The sequence below is a fragment of the Scyliorhinus canicula genome, chromosome 19 (genome assembly GCF_902713615.1).
Source record: "Scyliorhinus canicula chromosome 19, sScyCan1.1, whole genome shotgun sequence".
NCBI lineage: Eukaryota > Metazoa > Chordata > Chondrichthyes > Carcharhiniformes > Scyliorhinidae > Scyliorhinus > Scyliorhinus canicula.
This window is the reverse complement of record NC_052164.1, coordinates 89,325,916-89,349,184: the sequence shown is the minus strand read 5'-3', so window position 1 is coordinate 89,349,184 and position 23,269 is coordinate 89,325,916.

The following is a 23,269-nucleotide window of genomic DNA, read 5'->3' as shown; positions in this document are numbered from 1 at the left end:
GCAGCCATCTTAGCAATGAGAGGGAGCTCCCGTCCCACCCCACAATATAGGGAGGCCACCAGCATCATAGAAGTTGACGCCGTACAGAGGCTGGAGTGTATCATCAGAGCTAGAGGCCCTGTGAACCAACGAGAGGTCCACAAACACAAAAGGCAGATGTCCCAGCATAAGCAATACACCCAGGCAAGACTATCCTGTGAGGTCTACCATCCTCAGCCCCGTGCCTAGAGGGCACTTTCATGTTGGGGCGTTCCTGCAGTCTCCACCCTGCTTCAGCAGCACCCACCTCTTCTGATGGGGCTGTCAAGCTGCTGATTGGGAAACAGGAGCCCGCTCACCATCCTTAATTGGACAGCAGACCCACAGGCAGATGATTATAAGTCTGCTTGCAGTAAAATCACTGAGCTGGTCCCACGGCTAGCAAGTGTGAGCCGAGGACCCGCTGTTAGTCCTGCATGTGGGGTCGTGAAGCCCACAGCCCTATATTTCTCCAATACTGTTTGGTAAGTATGCTGCACAAGACTATTTGACAGTCTTGAGGAACTATGGAATCAGAGTGGCGTGGAACATTCGGGCTGTGTCCCTGATCCCTATATCTCTGCATTCCCAATGTCAGGTGACAAAGGGAGGATGTTCTGGGAGAGCCATGAGGATAATTCTGACACAGCATCCCATGCTCAGTACAGGTTGGCGCAATGGCAGACCCTGGGAGCCAGTGAAGAGTGTACTTCCCCACACACTTCCCCAGGGGTAAAATCACTTTGGAATCAAAAGGAATGGTTCAAGCCCCATAACTTACAGAAGGTTATCTTGTTGGAGGATATGAATGGACTTCATAAAGCAAACATGAGACATTTGATGGAGACATTTCAAACTAATCAGGCGTCCTCCACGGTGAACTCTTTGCACAAGCCTGCATTTCATTCAATATTGACAAAATGTTCACGTCCAACCCTGAGAAGTGACCTTTCCTACAGAATCTTATTACTAATACGTCAGAAAAAAATAAAAGGAACCTTTTCCACATCTGCCTTTATCAGGAAAATACATAAAGAAACTGCCTTTGGGTAGCAGGATCAAGTCGCAGTTGCAACTGAGCGCTGTTCAATTATCTGATCTCTGCAGATGCTCCATATGGTGATCGTAATCCGACAACAGTTTGTCCTGGCATGAAATACATTCTACTTGTGTATTCGCTGGAAAGAAATCATGTCTCAGCTATAAGCCAAATGGCTAATTCCTCAGCACATTGCACATTATAGTCCATGCAGGCAGGCTACACCAAAATCACATTGAATGTATTTTACAAAGTGATAAATGCCCACCGAGGATTGATCAGTTAATAAACAAGTTTCTGCTCAGGGCATCAGTCATTCTTCCTCAAACAAATTTGGGAGCTGCATATCTTTTTAATCTCTTCAGATCTATTTTCCTTCAGATTGCCCCCTTCAAATCCATGACGTGCATTGTTCACGAGTCGGGACTGCAAGGTCGACTCCTTTTCCACAAGGCACACTGTGGTCGAAACAACATTGCTATTGGATGGCTTGCCTTCTTTGTATTTCTGCTCTTCCCTCTGGGGTAATAGATAGATAGAGAAATACAGCACAGAATAGGCCCTTCGGCCCACGATGTTGCGCCGAACTTTTGTCCTAGGTTAATCATAGAATTTTGGACAATTTGTCATGGCCAATCCACCCAACCTGCACATCTTTGGACTGTGGGAGGAAACCGGAGTACCCGGAGGAAACCCACGCAGTCACGGGGAGAATGTGCAGACTCCACACAGACAGTGACCCAAGTCGAAATCGAACTTGGGACCCTGGAGCTGTGAAGCAATTGTGCTATCCACAATGCTACCGTGCTGCCCTTAAGAAGTTAACCTACACTCCCTTATTCTACCCTAATCCAAGTACCTATCCAATAGCCGTTTGAAGGTCCATAAATTTTCTGACTCAACTACTACCACAGGCAGTGCATTCCATGCCCCCACTACTCTCTGGGTAAAGAACCTACCTCTGACATCCCCTCTATATCTTCCACCATTTATCTTAAATTTATGTCCCCTTGTAATGGTGTGTTCCACCCGGGGAAAAAGTCTCTGACTATCTACTCTATCTATTCCCCTGATCATCTTATAAACCTCTATCAAGTCGCCCCTCATCCTTCTCCGTTCCAATGAGAAAAGGCCCAGCACCCTCAATCTTTCCTCGTATGACCTACTCTCCATTCCAGGCAACATCCTGGTAAATCTCCTCTGCACCTTTTCCAAAGCTTCCACATCCTTCCTAAAATGAGGTGACCAGAACTGCACACAGTACTCCAAATGTGGCCTGACCAAGGTTTTGTACAGCTGCATCATCACCTCACGGCTCTTAAATTCAATCCCTCTGCTAATGAACGCTAGCACACCATAGGCCTTCTTCACAGCTCTATCCACTTGAGTGGCAACTTTCAAAGAACAATGAACATAGACCCCAAGATCTCTCTGCTCCTCCACATTGCCAAGAACCCTACCATTAACCCTGTATTCCGCATTCAGATTTGTCCTTCCAAAATGGACAACCTCACACTTGTCAGGGTTAAACTCCATCTGCCACTTCTCAGCCCAGCTCTGCATTCTATCTATGTCTCTTTGAAGCCGACAACAGCCCTCCTCACTATCCACAACTCCACCAATCTTCGTATCATCTGCAAATTTACTGACCCACCCTTCAACTCCCTCATCCAAGTCGTTAATGAAAATCACAAACAGCAGAGGACCCAGAACTGATCCCTGCGGTACGCCACTGATAACTGGGCTCCAGGCTGAATATTTGCCATCCACCACAACTCTCTGTCTTCTATCGCTTAGCCAGTTTGTTATCCAACTGGCCAAATTTCCCACTATCCCATGCCTCCTTACTTTCTGCATAAGCCTACCATGGGGAACCTTATCAAATGCCTTACTAAAATCCATGTACACTACATCCACTGCTTTACCTTCATCCACATGCTTGGTCACCTCCTCAAAGAATTCAATAAGACTTGTAAGGCAAGACCTACCCCTCACAAATCCGTGCTGACTATCCCTAATCAAGCAATGCCTTTCCAGATGCTCAGAAATCCTATCCCTCAGTACCCTTTCCATTACTTTGCCTACCACCGAAGTAAGACTAACTGGCCTGTAATTCCCAGGGTTATCCCTATTCCCTTTTTTGAACAGGGGCACGACATTCGCCACTCTCCAATCCTCTGGTACCACCCCTGTTGACAGCGAGGACGAAAAGATCATTGCCAACGGCTCTGCAATTTCATTTCTTGCTTCCCATAGAATCCTTGGATATATCCCGTCAGGCCCGGGGGACTTGTCTATCCTCAAGTTTTTCAAAACGCGCAACACATCTTCCTTCCTGACAAGTATCTCCTCAAGCTTATCAGTCTGCTTCACGCTGTCCTCTCCAACAATATGGCCCCTCTCATTTGTAAATACTGAAGAAAAATACTTGTTCAAGACCTCTCCTATCTCTTCAGACTCAATACACAATCTCCCGCTACTGTCCTTAATCGGACCTACTCTCACTCTAGTCATTCTCATATTTCTCACGTATGTGTAAAAGGCCTTGGGGTTTTCCTTGATCCTACCCGCCAAAGATTTTTCATGCCCTCTCTTAGCTCTCCTAATCCCTTTCTTCAGTTCCCTCCTGGCTATCTTGTATCCCTCCAGCGCCCTGTCTGAACCTTGTTTCTTCAGCCTTACATAAGTCTCCTTCTTCCTCTTAACAAGACATTCAACCTCTCTTGTCAACCATGGTTCCCTCACTCGACCATCTCTTCCCTGCCTGACAGGGACATAATCTTACTGCCATTTGGTGCCTTTCCAGATACCAGAAGGTGGGCACGTGAAGACGTTGCTCTTTGTTTCAATTCATAAACCAGCTTAAATGCCAAGGTTGATACTGCAGGTCCTACCAAAATGGTAAAGAGTAGCGGCGAAGAGTGACTAAGCAGGGAGAAGCTGAAAAAAAAAAGCCTGGTAGTCAACTCAGGAAGCAAAGATATCCTTTCAGCAATACCTAGATGGATGTCTCACTGAGTAACAGACGCCAGGCAGCAGTGCATGGCACAAGGAGACTATCCACTCTGTGGTCAAAGTTAAAAATCTTTGAAGGGGCAGAGTTTTCTCAGTGAGATAGTTGAGGAATGTCCTTCCGCCCTTGGCTTTAACATCAAAAAAAAATCAAAAAAAGAGGTCAAAGTCCATATTCAGGACAGCACCAGAGTTGAATCGGGCCAAGTGAGAGAGAATATATTTTCAACGCATGAACTTTAATAACCTGAAATCCAGCCAAGGGAGAAAAAAAAACATTTGCCAAGGTTATCGCAACAGCTGGCCATGTGATAACTGCTGCTTTAGTAAAAGGTTTACACAATAAAAGAAATGGTCACATCTGAATGATTTACTCATCCACTTAAAATTAATACCTTTCCCTTTTACCCACCCACCAATAGGCAAACAAACAGACATACACATAACCGTCACAGTTGTATTATTGCTCTTTGGCTCAATAGGCTTCCTTTGATAATTCTTTGTTGTTCATTCCTACAGCACTCCTTCTGAAAGCATCCTTTCCGTAGCAGGCAGTAGAGTGTGAACTTTGTTTCTCATCCTGGCTTTTGAAACCTGGGAAAGTATACAATTATGACCTGCGCAAGAGGACTGTGAATATTCACGTTAACCTGATGCAAAGATCCAGGAAGAAACCAGGATTTGACGAATGGCTAGTTCCAGAGTCAGATGCCACAGCTTTGCCAGGACTTAAAAAAGGAAATCAGAAGGCGGCAGATGGCGCAGTGGATAGCACAGGGACTGCGGTTCGAATCCCGCCCCTCGGTCACTGTCTGTGTGGAGTTTGCACATTTTCCCCTGTCTGCATGGGTTTCACCCCCACAAAACAAAGATGTGCAGGGTAGGTGGATTGACCATGCTAAATTGCCCCTTAATTGGAAAAAAAATAATTGGGTACTCTAAATTTAAAAAATAATTGGTGGAAAAGTGAAATAATGTAAAAGCACAACAAGTCAGTCAGTAACTGAAAGCCAAAGTAATATTAACGTTTCAGGTGCTTCGATAAAAGAACTGTTGCTAGAAGTATAAAATTGCCTTTGCTATTCAGATGACAACTGACCCACTTTTTGTTTCCCAACAAATTTTCTGTTTTCAGCCGTCAATCTTGGCTCAACTGAGTCAGAAAATTGTGGATTTATTTCAGTTCAGATGCTTGAGAACAAAGGGCGGGATTCTTTGATCCTGAGGCTAAGTGTTGACACCGTCGTAAATGACGTCGCGTTTCTCGACGGCGTCAACATGGCCTCAGGAGCAGCGATTCTGCCCCTGACAGGGGGCCAGAACAGCACTGGAGTGACCCATGCCGCTCCAGCTGCCGATCCAGTGGGGCCGGCGCCGATGCACACATGCAAAGTGGCTCTCTTCTCCACACCGCCCCAACACAACATGGCGTAGGGCTACAGGGGCCGGCGCGGAACAAAGGAGGCCCCCAGCCCGAGAGGCCAGCCTGCCGATCAGTAGGCCCCGATCGCGGGCCAGGCCTCAGCGAAGGCCCTCCTCCCACCCCACCCCCCCGGGTCGGACGCCCCTCCTGCCCCCCCCCCCTCCCCCCCCCCCACCCCTCCCCCCCACACCAGGCCGCTCCAGATGCATCCACGCCGAGGTCCCGCCGGATAAGAGCAGGTGTGGACAGCACCGGCGGGACTCAGCTTTTCTAGCCCAAGCTGACCCCCTCCCCCCAAAAACCCGGGGTCGGACCCCCCTCCTCCCCACCAGGCCGCCCCCAGGTGCATCCACACCGAGATCCCGCCGGGTAAGAGCAGGTGTGGACTGCGGCCATCCCGCGCTGAGATTCGCCGGGGGAGGGGGGCTCCCTGACCGCGCCGGCGCCAATGGCGCTGATTCTCCGCTCTCCGGAGAATAGGCAGACCGGCGTCAGGGCGGCGCGGCGCGATCCGTGCCAGTCCCGGCGATTCTCCGGCCCGTCCCCGGGGTGAGAGAATCCCGCCCATAATCTACAGGTTAAATTGAGGCCCTGTAATTGGAGGCTTCATTATATTGAGGGGCAACATGAAATAAAAAGGTGCAATTCGACAGGGGATGTGGCAACAGAGAGGCCTGGGTGTATGTCTATGCAAATTGTTGAAGGTGGCAGAGCAGGTTAAAAAGGTGTTTCGGATCCTCTGAGGGCATGGAGCACAAAAGCGAGCAAATTGTTATGAAATAAGAACAGAAAATGCTGGAAAATCTGAGCAGACCTGGCAGCGTCAGTGAAGCGAGAAACAGAGTTAATATTTTAAGTCTGTATGGCTCTTCTTGTTGCGGTGTCAGATGAGGCGAAGAATGGCACTGGCCCAGGACAGCTTTGAGATAGGGTGAAGCAGTGCTGTCCTAGAAAGAGGCCGAGAGTGTACATATGGCACCGCATGGCACTGAGTGTAGATCTCAGAATGTGTCTGAGCAGTCTGAGGAACATTGTGTGTCCTGGAGATACCTGTAAACCTGGGTAGGTTCAAAACATGTGGGGTGGAACTCCAGTTAGAATCCATGTTGGGTAAGTAAGAGACCATTGTTGCGCTCTGTGATATAACCATTGTAATAATGTATGCAGAACATACAGTTGTTTAACTATAAAGATGATTTATTGACAAGCACGTGGAAAAGATAACTGATGAACTATAATACAGACGATGGTGACTAAATGAATTTAATGAATTCTCCTGGAGCTACTCTAAGTATGACTATTTTCTTGTATGGCTTACTACCAACTGCTTGGTGTCCGGAACCACGTGATGGATTTCTGATGCCACCTGCTGGTCGGAGGTTGTACTGATAACTGCGCACTGGTAGACAACTATATTCATTAATGTGCGCATGCATATCACCACAACAGTTGCTGAGGAAGGAATTAAAAGTTATTTAGAACCATTGGAAAAGTTGGCTGGAACTGTGGCATTATAACCAATTTGTGTTGTAGTAAGTGGACTGGCCAGTGTTACATCCCTGCCTGAGTGCGACTGGCAGTCAGGACTACTCTGAAATTAGAGTCTCAATGCTCCCACAGCTTTTTCAGTCCAAAATCTCACAGCAGAAAAAGAAATATGAAAGAGAGGAAGGATGAAATATCTGTCCTGAACGTGTGCAACATCATTGGTTATCATGAGAAGAGTCATCATTAATTGGAACATAGAACCTCAAACTCCACAGAACTTTCTGTCGGTCATCGATCGTACACTCAAAGGCAGAAAATGCCGAGTGAACAATTAGAAAGTGTGACTATTCCTTCACGCTAAACACCATAGCATAAATAAGATGAGACTGATGAACTATTAGGTTCACTTCACACATCAGTGAAGTCCTTTATCAGAGGCAAAAGTCAAGGTTTGGATCTTTTGCATTTGTGAAGTCAATGCTTTAATGTCACCAGTGAAAACACTTACATAAAATGCCAATGAATATGTTACAGGGCTCTACATTTTTCACTAATAAAGCAGCAATGAAGTCCCAGATTCTCCTTATATTCAATATATTCTTTGGCTCTTGCCTGACCCGGGGATCACCATCGTCTGAATCAGGGTGCCGGCATAATCATGGTGTTCCAATGCATTCTCTTAGTGTGCTAACCTTTAAACTGATTGGTTTTAACCTTTTCCATGTAAATTAATGAACGGAACATATTCTGCCAATCACAGTGGCGTGACCTCGACAATAGCAAATATTCTAAGGACTCTCCAACCCCATGAATAATAAAAATTTAAAGTACTATTATTTGAATTAAAGTAATTTCCATTCGCTTGATTCCAAAGGATAAAATGTAAGAAGTATTAGAGAAATCATAAATGAAAAATGTTGTTATCACCAAGTGACTAGTCTCATGCTGCCCCCTCTCGACAATAATATGTCTACTTCCCAACAAGAAAAGAAATAAAGCAATTCTGTCTTGCCAGTCACAATGACAGAATGGCCTCTTTATTTTGTGGAAGATCTTGGGCGGGATTTCCGCCCAACGATACCGGAATCGTGAATCGGGCGTGAGCTGGAAGTCACGGCCGACACTGGGCACCCAACGGAATGCCATGCTCCGGCACCTCGACACTGGCATCAATACATTCAATTCTGCACATACAGTAAACGCCGATGGCATATCATTAACGGGCCCAACGCGGTATTCTGCGGGGGCCCCCGCGATGCTCCGCCTCCATCAGGAGGACTTACCGACGGCGAGATCGAGAAACGAGATCGAGCAGCCGTGGCTGCTGAGGGAGGTAGCGGTGGTAGGATATGGTGCCAGAGGCACGATCGTTTGCTGCCGGTCCTGCCGATGGCAAGGCTGAGGGGGGGGGGGGGGGGGGGGGGGGGGGGGGTGACACCTGCCATGACCGGGGGCAGTAGCAGGGTGGTGAACAGGAAATCAGCTGTGGGGTCGGGGTGACCCCCCCCCCCCTCCCTCTCACCGGGACTGGGGTGTCCAGGCATGGACACTATTGCTGCGGCCTGTTAGGTAGCCACCTTGCTGCGCATCACACTGACCCTCCATCTTGGCCGGTGACACCGGCCATATGGGTGCCCCCACCCCATCACCCCCATACTCCCCACCCCCCGTCCACAAACGGGAGCCACCTGCCGGCGGGGCATCATACCACCAAGGGGTGGGCCCACAGTAGCCCCGACAGGAGAGAGCCGGACGGGGGCTGCAGAGCGTATCTCTGGCATGGCTAACCCTGCCGGCAGCGATGGGTACTGGGGCCAGGGGTGTAGTGTGGAGGGCAGAGTACCAGGGGGAACTGTCGTGGGTGGGGGTGAGTTTGGGGGGGGTGGGAGTTAGGGGGACATGTGGAGGCAGGGGTGCAGTGCAGGCCGCAGCCACTGTGTAGCCCGTTGGATCTGGTTGGGCAAAGAGGTACGCACCATACTAACACATCTTCCTTTCACCCCCTGCAGACAAGTGACTTCAGAATCCAACCAGGAAGGGTGGCCTTCATCCTGGGGGCTGCACTGAGGCTGTATGAGCAGAGCTGCTCGGGGAGGACCCTGCAGTGGTGGAGCCTGCCCCAGAGGAACAGGTGCGAGCCAGTGAGGATGGAGAGCCGGCCACCCAACAGGCCGAGGTGGAGCTGGGAAGGAGGCGCCGCATCAGGGCTCTTATGTACCAGCAGCGGCTGTCATTCGAGGACCTGCTGGGCCAGGCATGCCGTCAAAGACTCTGACTGAGCACAGCAACAGTGCAACATATCTACAGGATCATGGCGCACCTGGAACCAGGGGTGATGGGGGAAGATACCTGCTCTCGGTGGCCTTCAAGCTGACGGTCACCCTGAATCTTTTTGTCACAAGGTCGTTCTTGGTGCCGAGTGAAGACATGTCAGGGATCTCACAGACCTCGGTGCACAGGTGCATCCATACCATCACTAGCACTAGCCCATGACATCATGCACGGCTAGGCCTGATGCCCAGTTAGTGTGCACGACACCTTCATCCTCGTGCACTCAACAGTTCCTGACACCTTCAAGGCGCATCCTTGGTTAAGAGGTTGGCTCTTGGGTGACGGGGGTTACCCTCTGCAGTCGTGACTGATAACACCTATCCGGAGGCCACAGACTGATGCAGGGACAGCTACAATGAGGCCCATGCAGCGATCAGGGACGTGATCAAGCGGTACATCGGCATCCTGAAGATAAGGTGCCGGACTACACTGAAGTGTCAGGAGGGTCTCGCACATTGTGGTGGCCTGCAGATGATGGCCAGGGCACTGATGCTAGCCGATTAATTGCTCCAGGACCAGTGCCTATTTATTATCACAGAAGTCCACCGATTCAGCCCCAGGGGCAACACTTCTCAAATGGAGAATCCTGCCCCACGTGTCTGAGCTCTTTGAGTGATAAAGTACATTCATCCAACAAAGGTTATGGGGCTGGATTCTCCATCGGCGGGATCCTCTGTTTCTCCGGCAGCGCGGATTTCCCGATGGCATGGGATGCTCACAATGGGAAACCCCATTGGCCGGCTGCCGGGACGGAGAATCCCGCTGCCGGTGAGGGTGTGTCACACCAGAAAACGGGTGCGACGGGATGAGGAATCCCGCCCATTATCTTTCAACTTTCTGTGTGTCATTGATTGCTGAAACAGTGGCTTGCACTTGTATCGCAAGAGTGAAGGCTTCTCAGAGGTGGGAAAGTTTTGAACATTGGCTAGAGAACGTTCTTATGCCCAGTTACTTTGTATATTTGTCTCAGCAAAGGCAGAGGGGGCAGCACGGTGGCACGGTGGCACAGTGGTTAGCACTGCTGCCTCACAGCTCCAGGGTCCCAGGTTAAATTCTGGCCTTGGGTGATTGTCTCTGTGGAGTCTGCACTTTTGCCCCATGTCTGCCTGGGTTTCCTCCGGGTGCTCTGGTTTCCTTCCACAGTCCGAAGATTAGGTGGATTGGCCATGCTAAATTGCCCTGAGTGTCCAAAAGGTTAGGTAGGATTACTGGGTTATGGGGATAGGGAGGAGATGTGGGAAGGGTACTCTTCCCAAGGGATGTTGCAGACTCGATGGGCCAAATGGCCTCCTTCTGCACTGTAAATTCTATGATTCCTCTGTGAGGTACTGACAAGAAAACAATGGAAGCACATCTCAAACTCCCAATGAATGATTCAAGGGTTCAAATAATATCATAAATCATAAAGTTGAAGCTCAATTGATTTATAACTGCCATTTGATCAAAGCATTGCACATTCTCATAAATTCAAGGATGAATATTTGCTGTGGAATTAATAGAGGCAGCGTTATACTGTTTTGAGAGTTACTTTGCCACCAATGAGCATAATGCATGCTCCCAACAAACATTGGGCTTCTTGCCATTGTCACTTAATAACATGAAGGATGAATGATTCAGATTTAATCTGTGCAACTTTATTGATGAGTATTCAACAATAAAACATTGGGAGTTATATATCACACAAAGGATATCGCAGAAGCTGCAGAATATTTTGACAGGGCAAAGGATGACAGCCAGGAGTCCTGGTCTATGTGTGAACTAATGGCATCAGAAAGTAAAGGGCTAATGCCCTACATGCAGAGTGTCAGGAGTTTGGAAGGAAATGAAGAACAGGACCTTAAAAGATAGCAACCTCCCGATTGTTCCCAATGCCGGATTCTGGTGAGTATTCTAAAATCAGTATAGTGAGTATAGTGGGATAGGATAAGTTAGCACATCAGTGAAGAAATGGTGCAGGAGGGACAACTTAAAGGTTTGAGGTTTTGGAACCAATTTTGAGCAGGTTGGAGCTGTTCAAGTTGGATTATTTGCCACTTAACAAGCTAATGCTTCTTGGGAAGGTTGGCAATTGCAGTAGCTTTCACCAATATATACCATGCTGAAACAAAGGGAGGATATTCAAAATGAACAGGGTTTCAGCAATAAGGAGGTGCCAGGCAGCGGCCAATGAGCGGCCATTTGAGCTGGGTTTGAAGTGCACATGTGTAAATGCAGCTGAGTAGCATGTTAAATGGAATGGGTGAGCTACAGGAACAAGTTGCCAAATGGGACTATGACATAATGGCAATAGGCCATGCCTTAGTAAAGCAGTGATTAACGGTTAAACAACATCTTGATTTTAGAATTCTCATCCTTGTTTTCAATTCCCTCAATGGCCTTGGCTCCCGCTGTCCCCAGAATCTTTTCCTGTCGACTTCCGGTTGCGGCTATGACTAGCTAAGCCGCACATTTGGAAGCTCCTGCAACAAAGGTGTTTTTGGGCCAATTGGAGGGCCCCAACGGCGCTGAAAAAACGAATCCCGGTGGGGGAAGGTCCCCTGAGGAGAACTAGACCGATTTTATGGTCGGTACCCGGAGTGGAGCGGCAAGAAAAACGGCAGCAGCTCCCCAAAAAAAGCGGGGGAAGAAAATCAAAATGGCGGCCGGCGGTGCACCGGAGGAGTGGAAGAAATGGGCGGAGGAGCAGCAGGCCGCTCTCCTCCGTTTTTTCACGGAGATGAAAGTGGAACTCTTAGAGTCCATGAACGCGACGGCCACCAGGTTGGTGGGAGCCCAGGCGATCCAAGAGGCGTCGATTAAAGATCTGCAGCAGGAGATGGCCGCGAGGGAGGAGGAGGCCACAGTCATCGGGGCAAAGGTGGAGGTGCACGAGGCACTCCACACGAAGTGGCAGAGCCGCTTCGAGGAGCTGGACACTCGGATGAGGAGGAAAAATTTGAGGATCCTGGGCCTGGAAGAAGGCCTGGAGGGGTCGGATCTCCCGGGATATGTGGCGGAGATGTTGAGCTCCCTGATGGGGGAAGGGGCCGGTCCGGCGCCCCTGGAATTGGAAGAGGCATACCGGATCATGGCCAGGAGGCCTAGGGCAAACGAGCCCCCGAGGGCGGTGCTGGTGCGGTTCCAGCGGCTAAGTGATCGAGAGAAAGTCCTGAGGTGGGCTAAAAGGGAGAAAAGCAGCAAGTGGCAGAACTCGACGGTAAGGGTGTACCAGGACTGGAGTGCGGAGGTGGCAAAGCGGCGGGCCCGGTACAACCGGACAAAGGCGGTGCTACACGCGAAAAAGATCAAATTTGGAATGTTGCAACCGGCGCGCTTGTGGGTCACCTACAAGGACCAACATCATTATTTCGAGTCCCCAGAGGAGGCCTGGACCTTTGTACAAGAGGAAAAGTTGGACACGAACTAAAACCTGGGAGCACCGGCGGTCGTAGCCGCCGGGGGACTCTTGATTGTGCAAGTGGCCCTTTTCTTTTTCAGGCCAGGTCGGAACTGGGTAACAGTTTCGTGGAGTGTTTGGGGTGTTTTTTCTCGAACGGTTGACTTTTCTGAATATTTTGAAGGTTTCGAGTTGTTGGGTGTTTCTGTATATTTGTACTGTTGAAATCTCTATTGTGGGTCGTTGGCTTCTTATGGGGTGTTTTTTCCCGTTTCCAATTTCCCTTAGTTATTTACCCCTCTTACCCTTTTTCTTTGGGTGCTTGGGGGGGTTTTTTGGTTCTTTTTTTTCTTTTCGGGTTATGGTTATCTGCGGTTATTTATACTGTTTGATGGAGGGTGATGGTTGGGCACGCGGTTAGTTGATAGTTAGTTAATTATTTTGTTATTTAAGTATGTAGTTAAGTATTTATGTATTTAGTTGCCATTGGGTATTTGTATTTATATCGTTAAGTTGGGGAGACGGGACGGGGGGGAGCGGGTTGATTATGCGGGTCTTTCTCGGGGGTTTTAAGGGGATCTTTCACGGGCGCAGATGGGGTGAACCGGGAGGAGTCGGAATGTGGCAGGAGCAGCCGGGTCAGCGGAGACCAGCTGACTCTCGGGAGTACGATGTGGGGTACATCGCGGCTAGGAGGGGTCCTAGCCAGGGGGGGGGGGGGGGGGGGGGGGAAGGGGGGGGGACTGGGGGGGGACACCGGGTTGCTGCTAGAAAGACCAGGGACGAGAAGGGGAGAGCCGGGGGGGGGTGGGGGGGGGGGGGGGGGCCATCGCTATGGGAAGCGGGTCAGAAAAGAAGGGATGACCCGGGGCGAGCAAGGGACAAGACATGGCTAATCGACAGGGAGTAGGGACGGGTCGCTCTGCGACCCGATTGATCACGTGGAACGTAAGGGGGCTGAATGGGCCGGTCAAAAGATCAAGGGTCTTCTCACACCTGAAGGGACTGAAGGCTGATGTAGCAATGCTGCAGGAGACTCATTTGAGGGTAGCAGATCAGGTCCGCCTGAGAAGGGGGTGGGTGGGACAGGTGTTCCACTCAGGCTTGGATATCAAGAACCGGGGGGTGGCGATTTTGGTGGGAAAGAGAGTGTCGTTTGTGGCGGCAGAGGTGGTGGCAGACAAGGAGGGCAGGTACGTGATGGTGAGGGGTAGGCTGCAGGGAGAGAGTGTGGTACTGGTAAATGTGTATGCCCCGAACTGGGACGACGCGGGTTTTATGAGGCGCCTGCTGGGCCTCATCCCGGGACTGGAGGCAGGGGGCCTGATCATGGGAGGGGACTTTAATACGGTGTTAGACCCTGGGCTGGATAGATCGAGTTCCAGGACGAATAGGAGGCCGGCAGCGGCAGAGGTGTTAAGGGGGTTCATGGAGCAGATGGGAGGGGTAGACCCATGGAGATTTGGTAGGCCTAGGGCGAGGGAGTATTCTTTTTTCTCCCACGTCCACAGAGTGTACTCTAGGATCGATTTTTTCGTATTGAACAGGGGGCTGATACCGAGAGTGCAGGACACGGAGTACTCGGCCATTGCGATATCGGACCATGCACCACATTGGGTGGACGTGGACATGGGGGAGGCGCGGGACCAACGCCCGTTGTGGCGCCTGGATGTAGGGCGGTTGGCGGACGAAGAGGTGTGCAGAAGGGTGAGAACGGGCATTGAGAACTATCTGGGTACGAATGACACAGGTGAGGTGCAGGTGGGGACGGTCTGGGAGGCCTTGAAAGCAGTGATTAGAGGAGAGCTGATCTCCATAAGGGCACACAGAGAGAGGAAGGAGAGGCAGGAAAGGGAGAGGCTGGTGGGGGAGCTCCTAGAAGTAGATAGGAAATATGCGGCGGCGCCAGAGGAGGGGCTATTAAGGGAGCGGCGTAGCTTGCAGGCCAGGTTCGACCTACTGACCACTAGGAAGGCGGAAATGCAGTGGAGAAGGGCGCAGGGTGCGGCGTATGAGTACGGGGAAAAGGCGAGCAGGATGCTGGCACACCAGCTTCGTAAGCGAGATGCAGCCAGAGAGATTGGGGGAGTGAGAGAGAGGGGTGGGGATGTAGTGCAGAAGGGGCAAGAGGTGAATAGGGTCTTTAGGGACTTCTATAGGGAATTGTATAGGTCTGAACCGCCGAAGAGGAGAGGGGGAATGAAGAACTTTCTCGACAAATTGGGGTTCCCAAAGGTACAGGAGGAGCTGGTGGAAGGGTTGGGGGCGCCGATAGAGCTGCAGGAGCTAATTAAAGGGATAGGCCAGATGCAGGCGGGGAGGCGCCGGGGCCGGATGGGTTCCCGGTGGAGTTTTACAGGAAATTTGTGGACTTGGTGGGTCCAGTGCTGGTGCGAGCCTTCAATGAGGCGCGCGAGGGGGGGGGTTCTGCCTCCAACAATGTCGCAGGCCCTGATCTCCTTGATTTTGAAGCGGGACAAGGACCCGGTCCAGTGCGGGTCCTACAGGCCTATCTCCCTCTTAAATGTAGATGCCAAGCTGTTAGCAAAGGTCCTGGCAACCAGGATAGAGGACTGTGTGCCAGGGGTAGTCCATGAAGACCAGACGGGGTTCGTGAAGGGACGCCAACTTAACACAAATGTTCGGAGATTGTTAAATGTGATTATGATGCCAGCAGTGGAAGGGGAGGCGGAGATAGTGGTAGCGCTGGACGCGGAGAAGGCATTTGACAGGGTGGAGTGGGAATACTTGTGGGAGACGTTGGAAAGGTTTGGGTTTGGGGAGGGATTTATCAAGTGGGTAAAACTGCTCTATTCAGCTCCGATGGCAAGTGTGGTAACAAACGGGAGGAGGTCAGAATATTTTGGGCTCCATCGAGGTACTAGGCAGGGATGTCCCCTATCTCCCTTACTCTTTGCATTAGCGATTGAGCCGTTGGCGATGGCACTGAGGGGTTCAGGGGGGTGGAGAGGACTGACAAGGGGAGGGGAGGAACATCGGGTCTCGCTCTATGCGGATGATTTGTTGTTGTATGTGGCAGACCCGGAGGGGGGAATGCCGGAGGTAATGGGGATACTAGCGGAGTTCGGGGACTTTTCGGGATATAAATTAAATCTGGGGAAAAGTGAGGTCTTTGTAATACACCCGGGAGACCAAGGGGAGGGAATTGGGAGGCTCCCCTTCAAAAGAGCAGTTAAAAGTTTTAGGTATTTGGGGGTGCAGGTGGCAAAGAACTGGGGGACCCTACACAAGTTGAACTTTTCCAGACTGGTGGAGCAGATGGAGGAGGAGTTTAAGAGGTGGGACATGGTGCCGCTGTCGCTGGCAGGGAGGGTGCAGTCAGTTAAAATGACGGTCCTCCCGAGGTTCTTGTTTTTGTTCCAGTGTCTGCCCATCTTCCTCCCCAGGGCCTTTTTCAAGAAGGTAACGAGTAGTATCATGGGGTATGTGTGGGCACATGGCACCCCGAGAGTTAGAAGGGTCTTTTTGGAGCGGAGTAGGGATAGTGGAGGGCTGGCGTTACCCAACCTTTCCGGATATTACTGGGCGGCAAATACATCGATGGTACGAAAGTGGATGATGGAAGGGGAGGGGGCAGCCTGGAAGCGCATGGAGAGGGCGTCCTGCGGCAACATAAGCTTAGGGGCACTGGTAACGGCACCATGGCCGCTCCCTCCCACGAGGTATACCACGAGCCCGGTGGTGGCGGCCACCCTCAAGATCTGGGGGCAGTGGAGGCGACACAGGGGGGAAGTGGGAGGTCTGATAGGGGCACCACTAAGAGGGAACCACAGATTTGCGCCGGGAAACACAGGAGGGGGATTCCAGAGCTGGCAGAGGGCGGGTATTAGACAACTGAGGGACTTGTTTATAGAGGGGAGGTTTGCGAGCCTGGGAGAGCTGGAGGAGAAATTTGGGCTCCCCCCGGGGAACACGTTCAGGTACCTCCAAGTGAAGGCATTTGCCAGACGACAGGTAGCGGGGTTCCCCGCGCTCCCCGACAGGGGGGTGAGTGATAGGGTGCTATCAGGGGTCTGGGTCGGGGAGGGGAAGATCTCGGACATCTATAAGATTATGCAGGAGGTGGAGGAGGTACCAGTAGAGGAGCTGAAAGATAAGTGGGAGTTAGAGCTGGGGGAACAGATAGAGGACGGGACATGGGCAGACGCCCTGGAGAGGGTTAACTCGTCGTCGTCATGTGCGCGACTAAGTCTCATTCAATTTAAGGTACTGCATAGAGCCCACATGACGGGGACAAGGATGAGTCGGTTTTTCGGGGGTGAAGACAGGTGTATTAGATGTTCGGGAAGCCCTGCGAATCATGCACATATGTTTTGGGCATGTCCGGCACTGGAGGAGTTCTGGAAGGGGGTGGCAGGGACGGTGTCGAGAGTGGTGGGGTCCAGGGTCAAGCCAGGATGGGGACTTGCGATCTTCGGGGTTGGGGTGGAACCGGGGGTACAGGAGGCGAGGGAGGCTGGAATATTAGCCTTTGCGTCCTTGGTGGCTCGGAGGAGGATCCTGATTCAGTGGAGGGACGAAAGGCCTCCGAGTGTTAACACCTGGTTAAACGACATGGCAAACTTTATCCAATTGGAAAGGATCAAATTCGCCCTGAGAGGGTCGGTGCAGGGGTTTTCCAGGCGATGGCAACCCTTCCTAGACCTCTTGGATCAGAGATAGAAACTGAGGCCATGACAGCAGCAACCCGGGAGGGGAGGGGAGGGCGGGAGGGGGGGGAGGGGGGGGGGGGGGAGGGGGGAAAACGACGAAGGAAGTACGGTAGCGGCGGTGGCACGGGCAAGGCCTGCCCGAGGACGCTGCTAGAAATGATAAGTTGGTCTGACTGTCGGTTCGCCGGGGGGGGGGGGATGCGCGGGTAGGGGGGGGGGGGGGATTCTTTTTCTTTTCCTTGTTAAGTAGGGGGGTTTGACTTTGTTTTGTTATAATTTAAATGTAAATGTAGGGGGGGTTAAAATGTTTGTATTTTGAAAAATTCAATAAAAATTATTTAAAAAAAAAAAAAGAATCTTTTCCTGTCCAACAGCCCTCCGAGGTATCTGCACTCTTCCAATTTCAACCTCTCAAGCAGGGCAGCAGGGTAGCATGGTGGTTAGCATAAATGCTTCACAGCTCCAGGGTCCCAGGTTCGATTCCCGGTTGGGTCACTGTCTGTGTGGAGTCTGCACGTCCGCCCCCTGTGTGCGTGGGTTTCCTCCGGGTGCTCCGGTTTCCTCCCACAGTCCAAAGATGTGTGGGTTAGGTGGATTGGCCATGCTAAATTGCCCGTAGTGTCCTAATGAAAGTAAGGTTAAGGGGGGGGGTTGTTGGGTTGCGGGTATAGGGAGGATACGTGGGTTTGAGTAGGGTGATCATGGCTCGGCACAACATTGAGGGCCGAGGGGCCTGTTCTGTGCTGTACTGTTCTATGTTCTAAGCATCCTGATGTTAATCACTCCACAACTGGTAATCGTGTCTTCAACTGTCAGGACCTGGTAGTGTGGAGTTCCCTCCTTAAACCTCTCTGGAACTGCTTTGATCTTTAAGACACTCCTTAAAACCCTAGGCCAATGAAATCTTATACCTTAATATATTTTCATGTGGCTCAGTACCATGCTTTAGTTTTTGACGTGCGGGGGAGAGTTACAGATTTCTGGGAAATTGGTGCAGTTCTGGGGTAGATGGGACCAGTACAATCTGGACGGGTTACACCTGGGCAAGACCGGGATTTATGCCCTCGGGGGAGTATTTGCTAGAGGGGGAAGGTTTAAATTAAAATGATAGGAGGTTGGGGACCTATGCAAGGAGTCAGAGAAGGGGGAATCAAGGACGACAATAAATGACAGAGAGGGAAGTAAGAAAAGTGATAGGCAGAAAAATCCAGGGCTAGATTCAAACAGAGCCTCAGTGAAAAATAGTGAGAACAGGACAAGTAATGTTAAAAAGACTAACCTTAAGGCTTTGTGCCTTAACACGCAGAACATTTGCAATAAAGTGGATGAACTGCAGGGTGACCAGGGATAGGCGCAATTCTCCCATCGGGAGACAGTGTTGACGCCGGAGTGAAAACCGGAGTGTTTCACTCCGGCACGGAGGCCGCTCCCAGCCTCCTATTCTCCCGCCCCCGGGCGGCTAGGCACGGCGCCACGTCATTTACGCGCGCCGGGCCTTGGCGTCGCGTAAAAGCGGCGCCGCATAAATTACGCGGCCGGAGCCATGTAAATGACGTCACCCGCGCATATGCAGGTTGGCCGGCCCCCTCCCCCTCCCACAGGTCTCCCCCCAGCATCCCTGCGCTGTTCCAGCCGGCAGCGACCAGGTGTGGACGGCGTCGGCGGGCACCTGTCGTGTTGGGTAGGCCGCTCGGCCCATATGGGCCGGAGAATCGCCGCTCGCCCGTTACAAATGGCAAGCGGCGATTCTCCCAGCGACTAGCCGTGAACCTCGCTGCACCAGTTTGGGGGGGGGGGGGGGGTGGGAGAATCGCGTGCGGGCACCGGGGTGGCATGGCGGGACTCGCTCGGCACCCCGGCGATTCTCCCACCCGGCGTGGTGGGGGGGTGAATTCCGCCCTGGGCATCCAGGGGTATTCAGTATTTCAGAAGGACAGACAAAAAGGAAAAGTGATGGAGTTAAAAAGGAAATTAATGCAATAGTGAGGAAGGATATTAGCTCCAAGAATGTGGAATCTGTACAGGTAGAGCTGAGAAACACTAAGGGGCAAAAAGCATTAGTGGGAGTTGTATGACCACCAAACTGCAGTGGTGATGTTAGGAATGGCATTAAACAGAAAATTAGAGGTACATGCAATGAAGGAAATGTGTAATTATGGGTGATTTTAATCTGCATATAGATTGGACAAATCAAATATGTAACAAAACCATAGAGGAGGAATTCCGTGTATACGGGATGGTTTTCTGGACCAATACATTGAGGAACCAACTAGAGAACAGGCCATCCTAGACAGGATATTGTGTAATGAGAAAGGAATAATTGGCGATCTAGTTGTGCGAGGCCCGTGGGGGTGAGTGACCATAATGCAATAGAATTCTTCATTGTAAGAGTCCCTCCTGTTTATTTGCTGTGTTCCCATTTCTTTTGTTTTATTTGATTATTTTTGGTCTGTGGACCAATAATCCGAATGTGCCTTTAAGCAGAAGACCCAAGCAGAGGCAGCCGAGTAATCACAGCATTGTTTTTCAGGTTTATATTTTGGCGAGGAGAAAACAGACTCGCCGACACTGACTGAATCTGAGGAACCAGTTTCAGAGGAAGTCGATTCGATTGGCTAACTGGCAACCAGTGGTTTGGTCAGGGACAGCATTCGGCCTGACAACAGTTAGTGATTGGTTCCTGCATAATGCTTTCTGAGAGAACTTAGGAGAAGTTGTTTAGGCCTTGAAAGTGAAAGATATAGGGCACGATTCTCCACCCCCCACACCGGGTGGGAGAATAGCGGGAGGCCCTCCCGACATTTTTTCGCCCACCCGCTATTCTCCCCCCCACGCCCGACCCACGCCACGAATCGCCACTCGACGTTTTTTACAGCGAGCAGCGATTCTCCGAGGCCGATGGGCCGAGCAGCCAGGCCTTCACGCCCGTTTCAACACGGCAGCAAACACACCTGCTCGCTGCCGTCGTGAAACGGGCGCCAGATGCCCGTTTGGGACATCTGGGGGCCCGATTGGCACGGCAGTACCACGGCCGTGCCAAGGAGGGCATAGGCCCGCGATCGGTGGGCACGGTAACGGACGCACTCTTTTCCCTCCGCCGCCCTGCAAGATCAAGCCGCCACGTCTTGCGGGGCGGCTGAGGGAAAAGACGGCAACTGCGCATGCGTGGGTTGGCGGTGTCCAACCTGCGCATGTGTGGCCGACGTCATCGGCCGCATCAGCCGGCGTGACGCACGGGGCCGCGCTCCTAGCCCCGCCCGGGGGGGGAGAATCGGCCCCGGAAGTGGGCGTGAAGGGTGCCGTGGGTCACGGCCTGTCCCACGGCAGCCTTTACGATTCTCCGCATTTGCGGAAAATCTCGCCCATAGTCTCTCTCTCTCTCACACACTGCTGAAGTTGAACTGCTTTATTATTCTAAAACCAGTGAGTGTCTGGCACATCTTTATTGTAAACTTGAAATGATTTTCAATGTATAGAGAAAGTAGACAACCTTGCCAGAGCAAACCATCTCAAGCTGAGAAGGCAGAAGTGCCAAAATGAATGCTTTAGTTTCTAGAAAACACTAACTAGAAGCCATCTTCGTACATTAAAGATCCCCTATCCTTTTATTTTTATTGATATTTTCTTTACTTTATTTTATGGGGCAGCATGGTAGCATTGTGGATAGCACAAATGCTTCACAACTCCAGGTCCCAGGTTCGATTCCGGCTTGGGTCACTGTCTGTGCGGAGTCTGCACATCCTCCCCGTGTGTGTGTGAGTTTCCTCCGGGTGCTCCGGTTTCCTCCCACAGTCCAAAGATGTGCAGGCTAGGTGGATTGGCCATGATAAATTGCCCATAGTGTCCAAAATTGCCCTTAGTGTTAGGTGGGCTTACTGGGTTATGGGGATAGGGTGGAGGTGTTGACTTTGGGTAGGGTGCTCTTTCCAAGAGCCGGTGCAGACTCTTTGGGCCGAATGGCCTCCTTCTGCACTGTAAATTCTATGATAAATTCTATGATAATTTACCTCTCAACCATCCTTTTCCTGCTGTGTTTTTGTGTGTGTGTGTTTGTGTGTAGAGAGAGAGTGGGGGTAATTAGAAATGGGGGGTTGGGAAAGGGGTACTAAACAGTCTGTTATATTTTTCTATCCGTTTAATTAAATACTGTACAAAGAACAAAGACAAGTGCAGCACAGGAACAGGCCTTTCGCTCCTCCAAGCCTGCGCGACCATGCTGCCCATTTAAACTAAAATCTTCTACACTTCCGGGGTCTGTATCCCTCTATTCCCATCCTATTCATGTATTTGCCAAGATGCCCCTTAAACTTCACTATCGTCCCTGCTTCCACCACTTCCAGACACCTACTACTTTGTACATAATACAGTTACTTGTGCTTAAACTTTACAAATCTGTAATTTATTGGGCTCGGTCAAGGTCCTCGGGTATTTCAAAATAACATCTAATTTAACTTGGGTTGCAACTCTGGGTCACGTGGGGCTGGAATTGACTGCGCACTTGTCCAAGGGGTCGAGACATCATCAAGATGCAGAGTGACGTAGTTGATTCTGAGACTAGGGTCCTGAATTTTAATAAAGGAAACTGTGATGGTATGAGGTGCGAGTTGGCGATGACGGATTGGGAAACATTGGGAAACAAAGGGACGACAGTGGATAGGCGACGGCAAACATTCAAGGAATGCATTGGCGAACTGTAACAATTGTTCATTCCCATCTGGCGCACAAGTAAAACAGGAAAGGTGGCCAAACCACAGCTTACAAGGGAAATTAGAGACAGCATTAGATCCAAGTAAGAAGCATACAAATTGGCCAGAAAAAAAACAGACCTATGGATTGGGAACAGTTTAGATTTCAACAAAGGAGGTCCAAGAGATTGATTAAGGAGGGGAAAATAGAATACAAGAGTAAGCTTGTGGGGAACATAAAAACTGACTGTAAAAGTTTCTACAGATATGTGAAGAGACAAAGATTGGTGAAGGCAAATGTAGGTCCCTTACAGTCAGAAACAGGGTCTTTATAATGTGGAACAAAGAAATGGCTGACCAACTAAATACATATTTTGGTTCTGTATTCACAAATAAGGACTCAAATAAGATACCACAAATGTTGGTGAATACAGGGTTTAGTGAGAAGGATGAACTGAAGGTGATCAATATTAGTAGAGAAATGGTGTCAGTGAAATTGATGGGATTGAAGGCTTATAAATGCATGGGGCCTATTAATCTACATCCCAAGGTACTGAAGGAGCTGGCTATGGAAAGAATGGATGCATTGGTGGTCATCCAGGATTCTATAGCCTCTGGAACAGTTGCTGTAGATTGGAGGATGACTAAAGTAACTCCACTATTTAAAAAGGAAGGTCAAGAGAAAGCAGGGAATTATAGACCAGTAAGTCAGTCGTGGGGAAAATTCTAGAATCTATTCTCAAAACTTTTATAGCAAAGCACTTGGAAAAGAGTGGCAGGATCGGTCAGAGTCAGCATGGATTTATGATGGGGAAATCATACTTGACAAATCTACTGGAATTCTTCGAGGATGTAACTAATAGAATTGATGATGGGAAGCCAGTCGATGTTGTGTATTTGAGACTTTCAGAAGGCTCTTGATAAAGACCCACAAAAAATATTAGCATGTAAAATTAAAGCGCATACGATTGGGGGCAGTGTATTGAGATGGATAGAAAACTGATTTTGCAGACAGGAAACAAAGAGTAAGAATTAACAAGTCTTTTTCAAGACCTCCTTAGATATGGGGATGGAATGGAAGATTTCAAATTTAAAAAAGGAAAGAAGGATAAACCAACCAACTACAGGCCAGTTAATTTAATATCAGGTTAAATAGCCTACTCATTTTCTGATGATCCCTTGGCAATGGTGCGAAGCATTTAGATACAAAAATTCACACCCAGA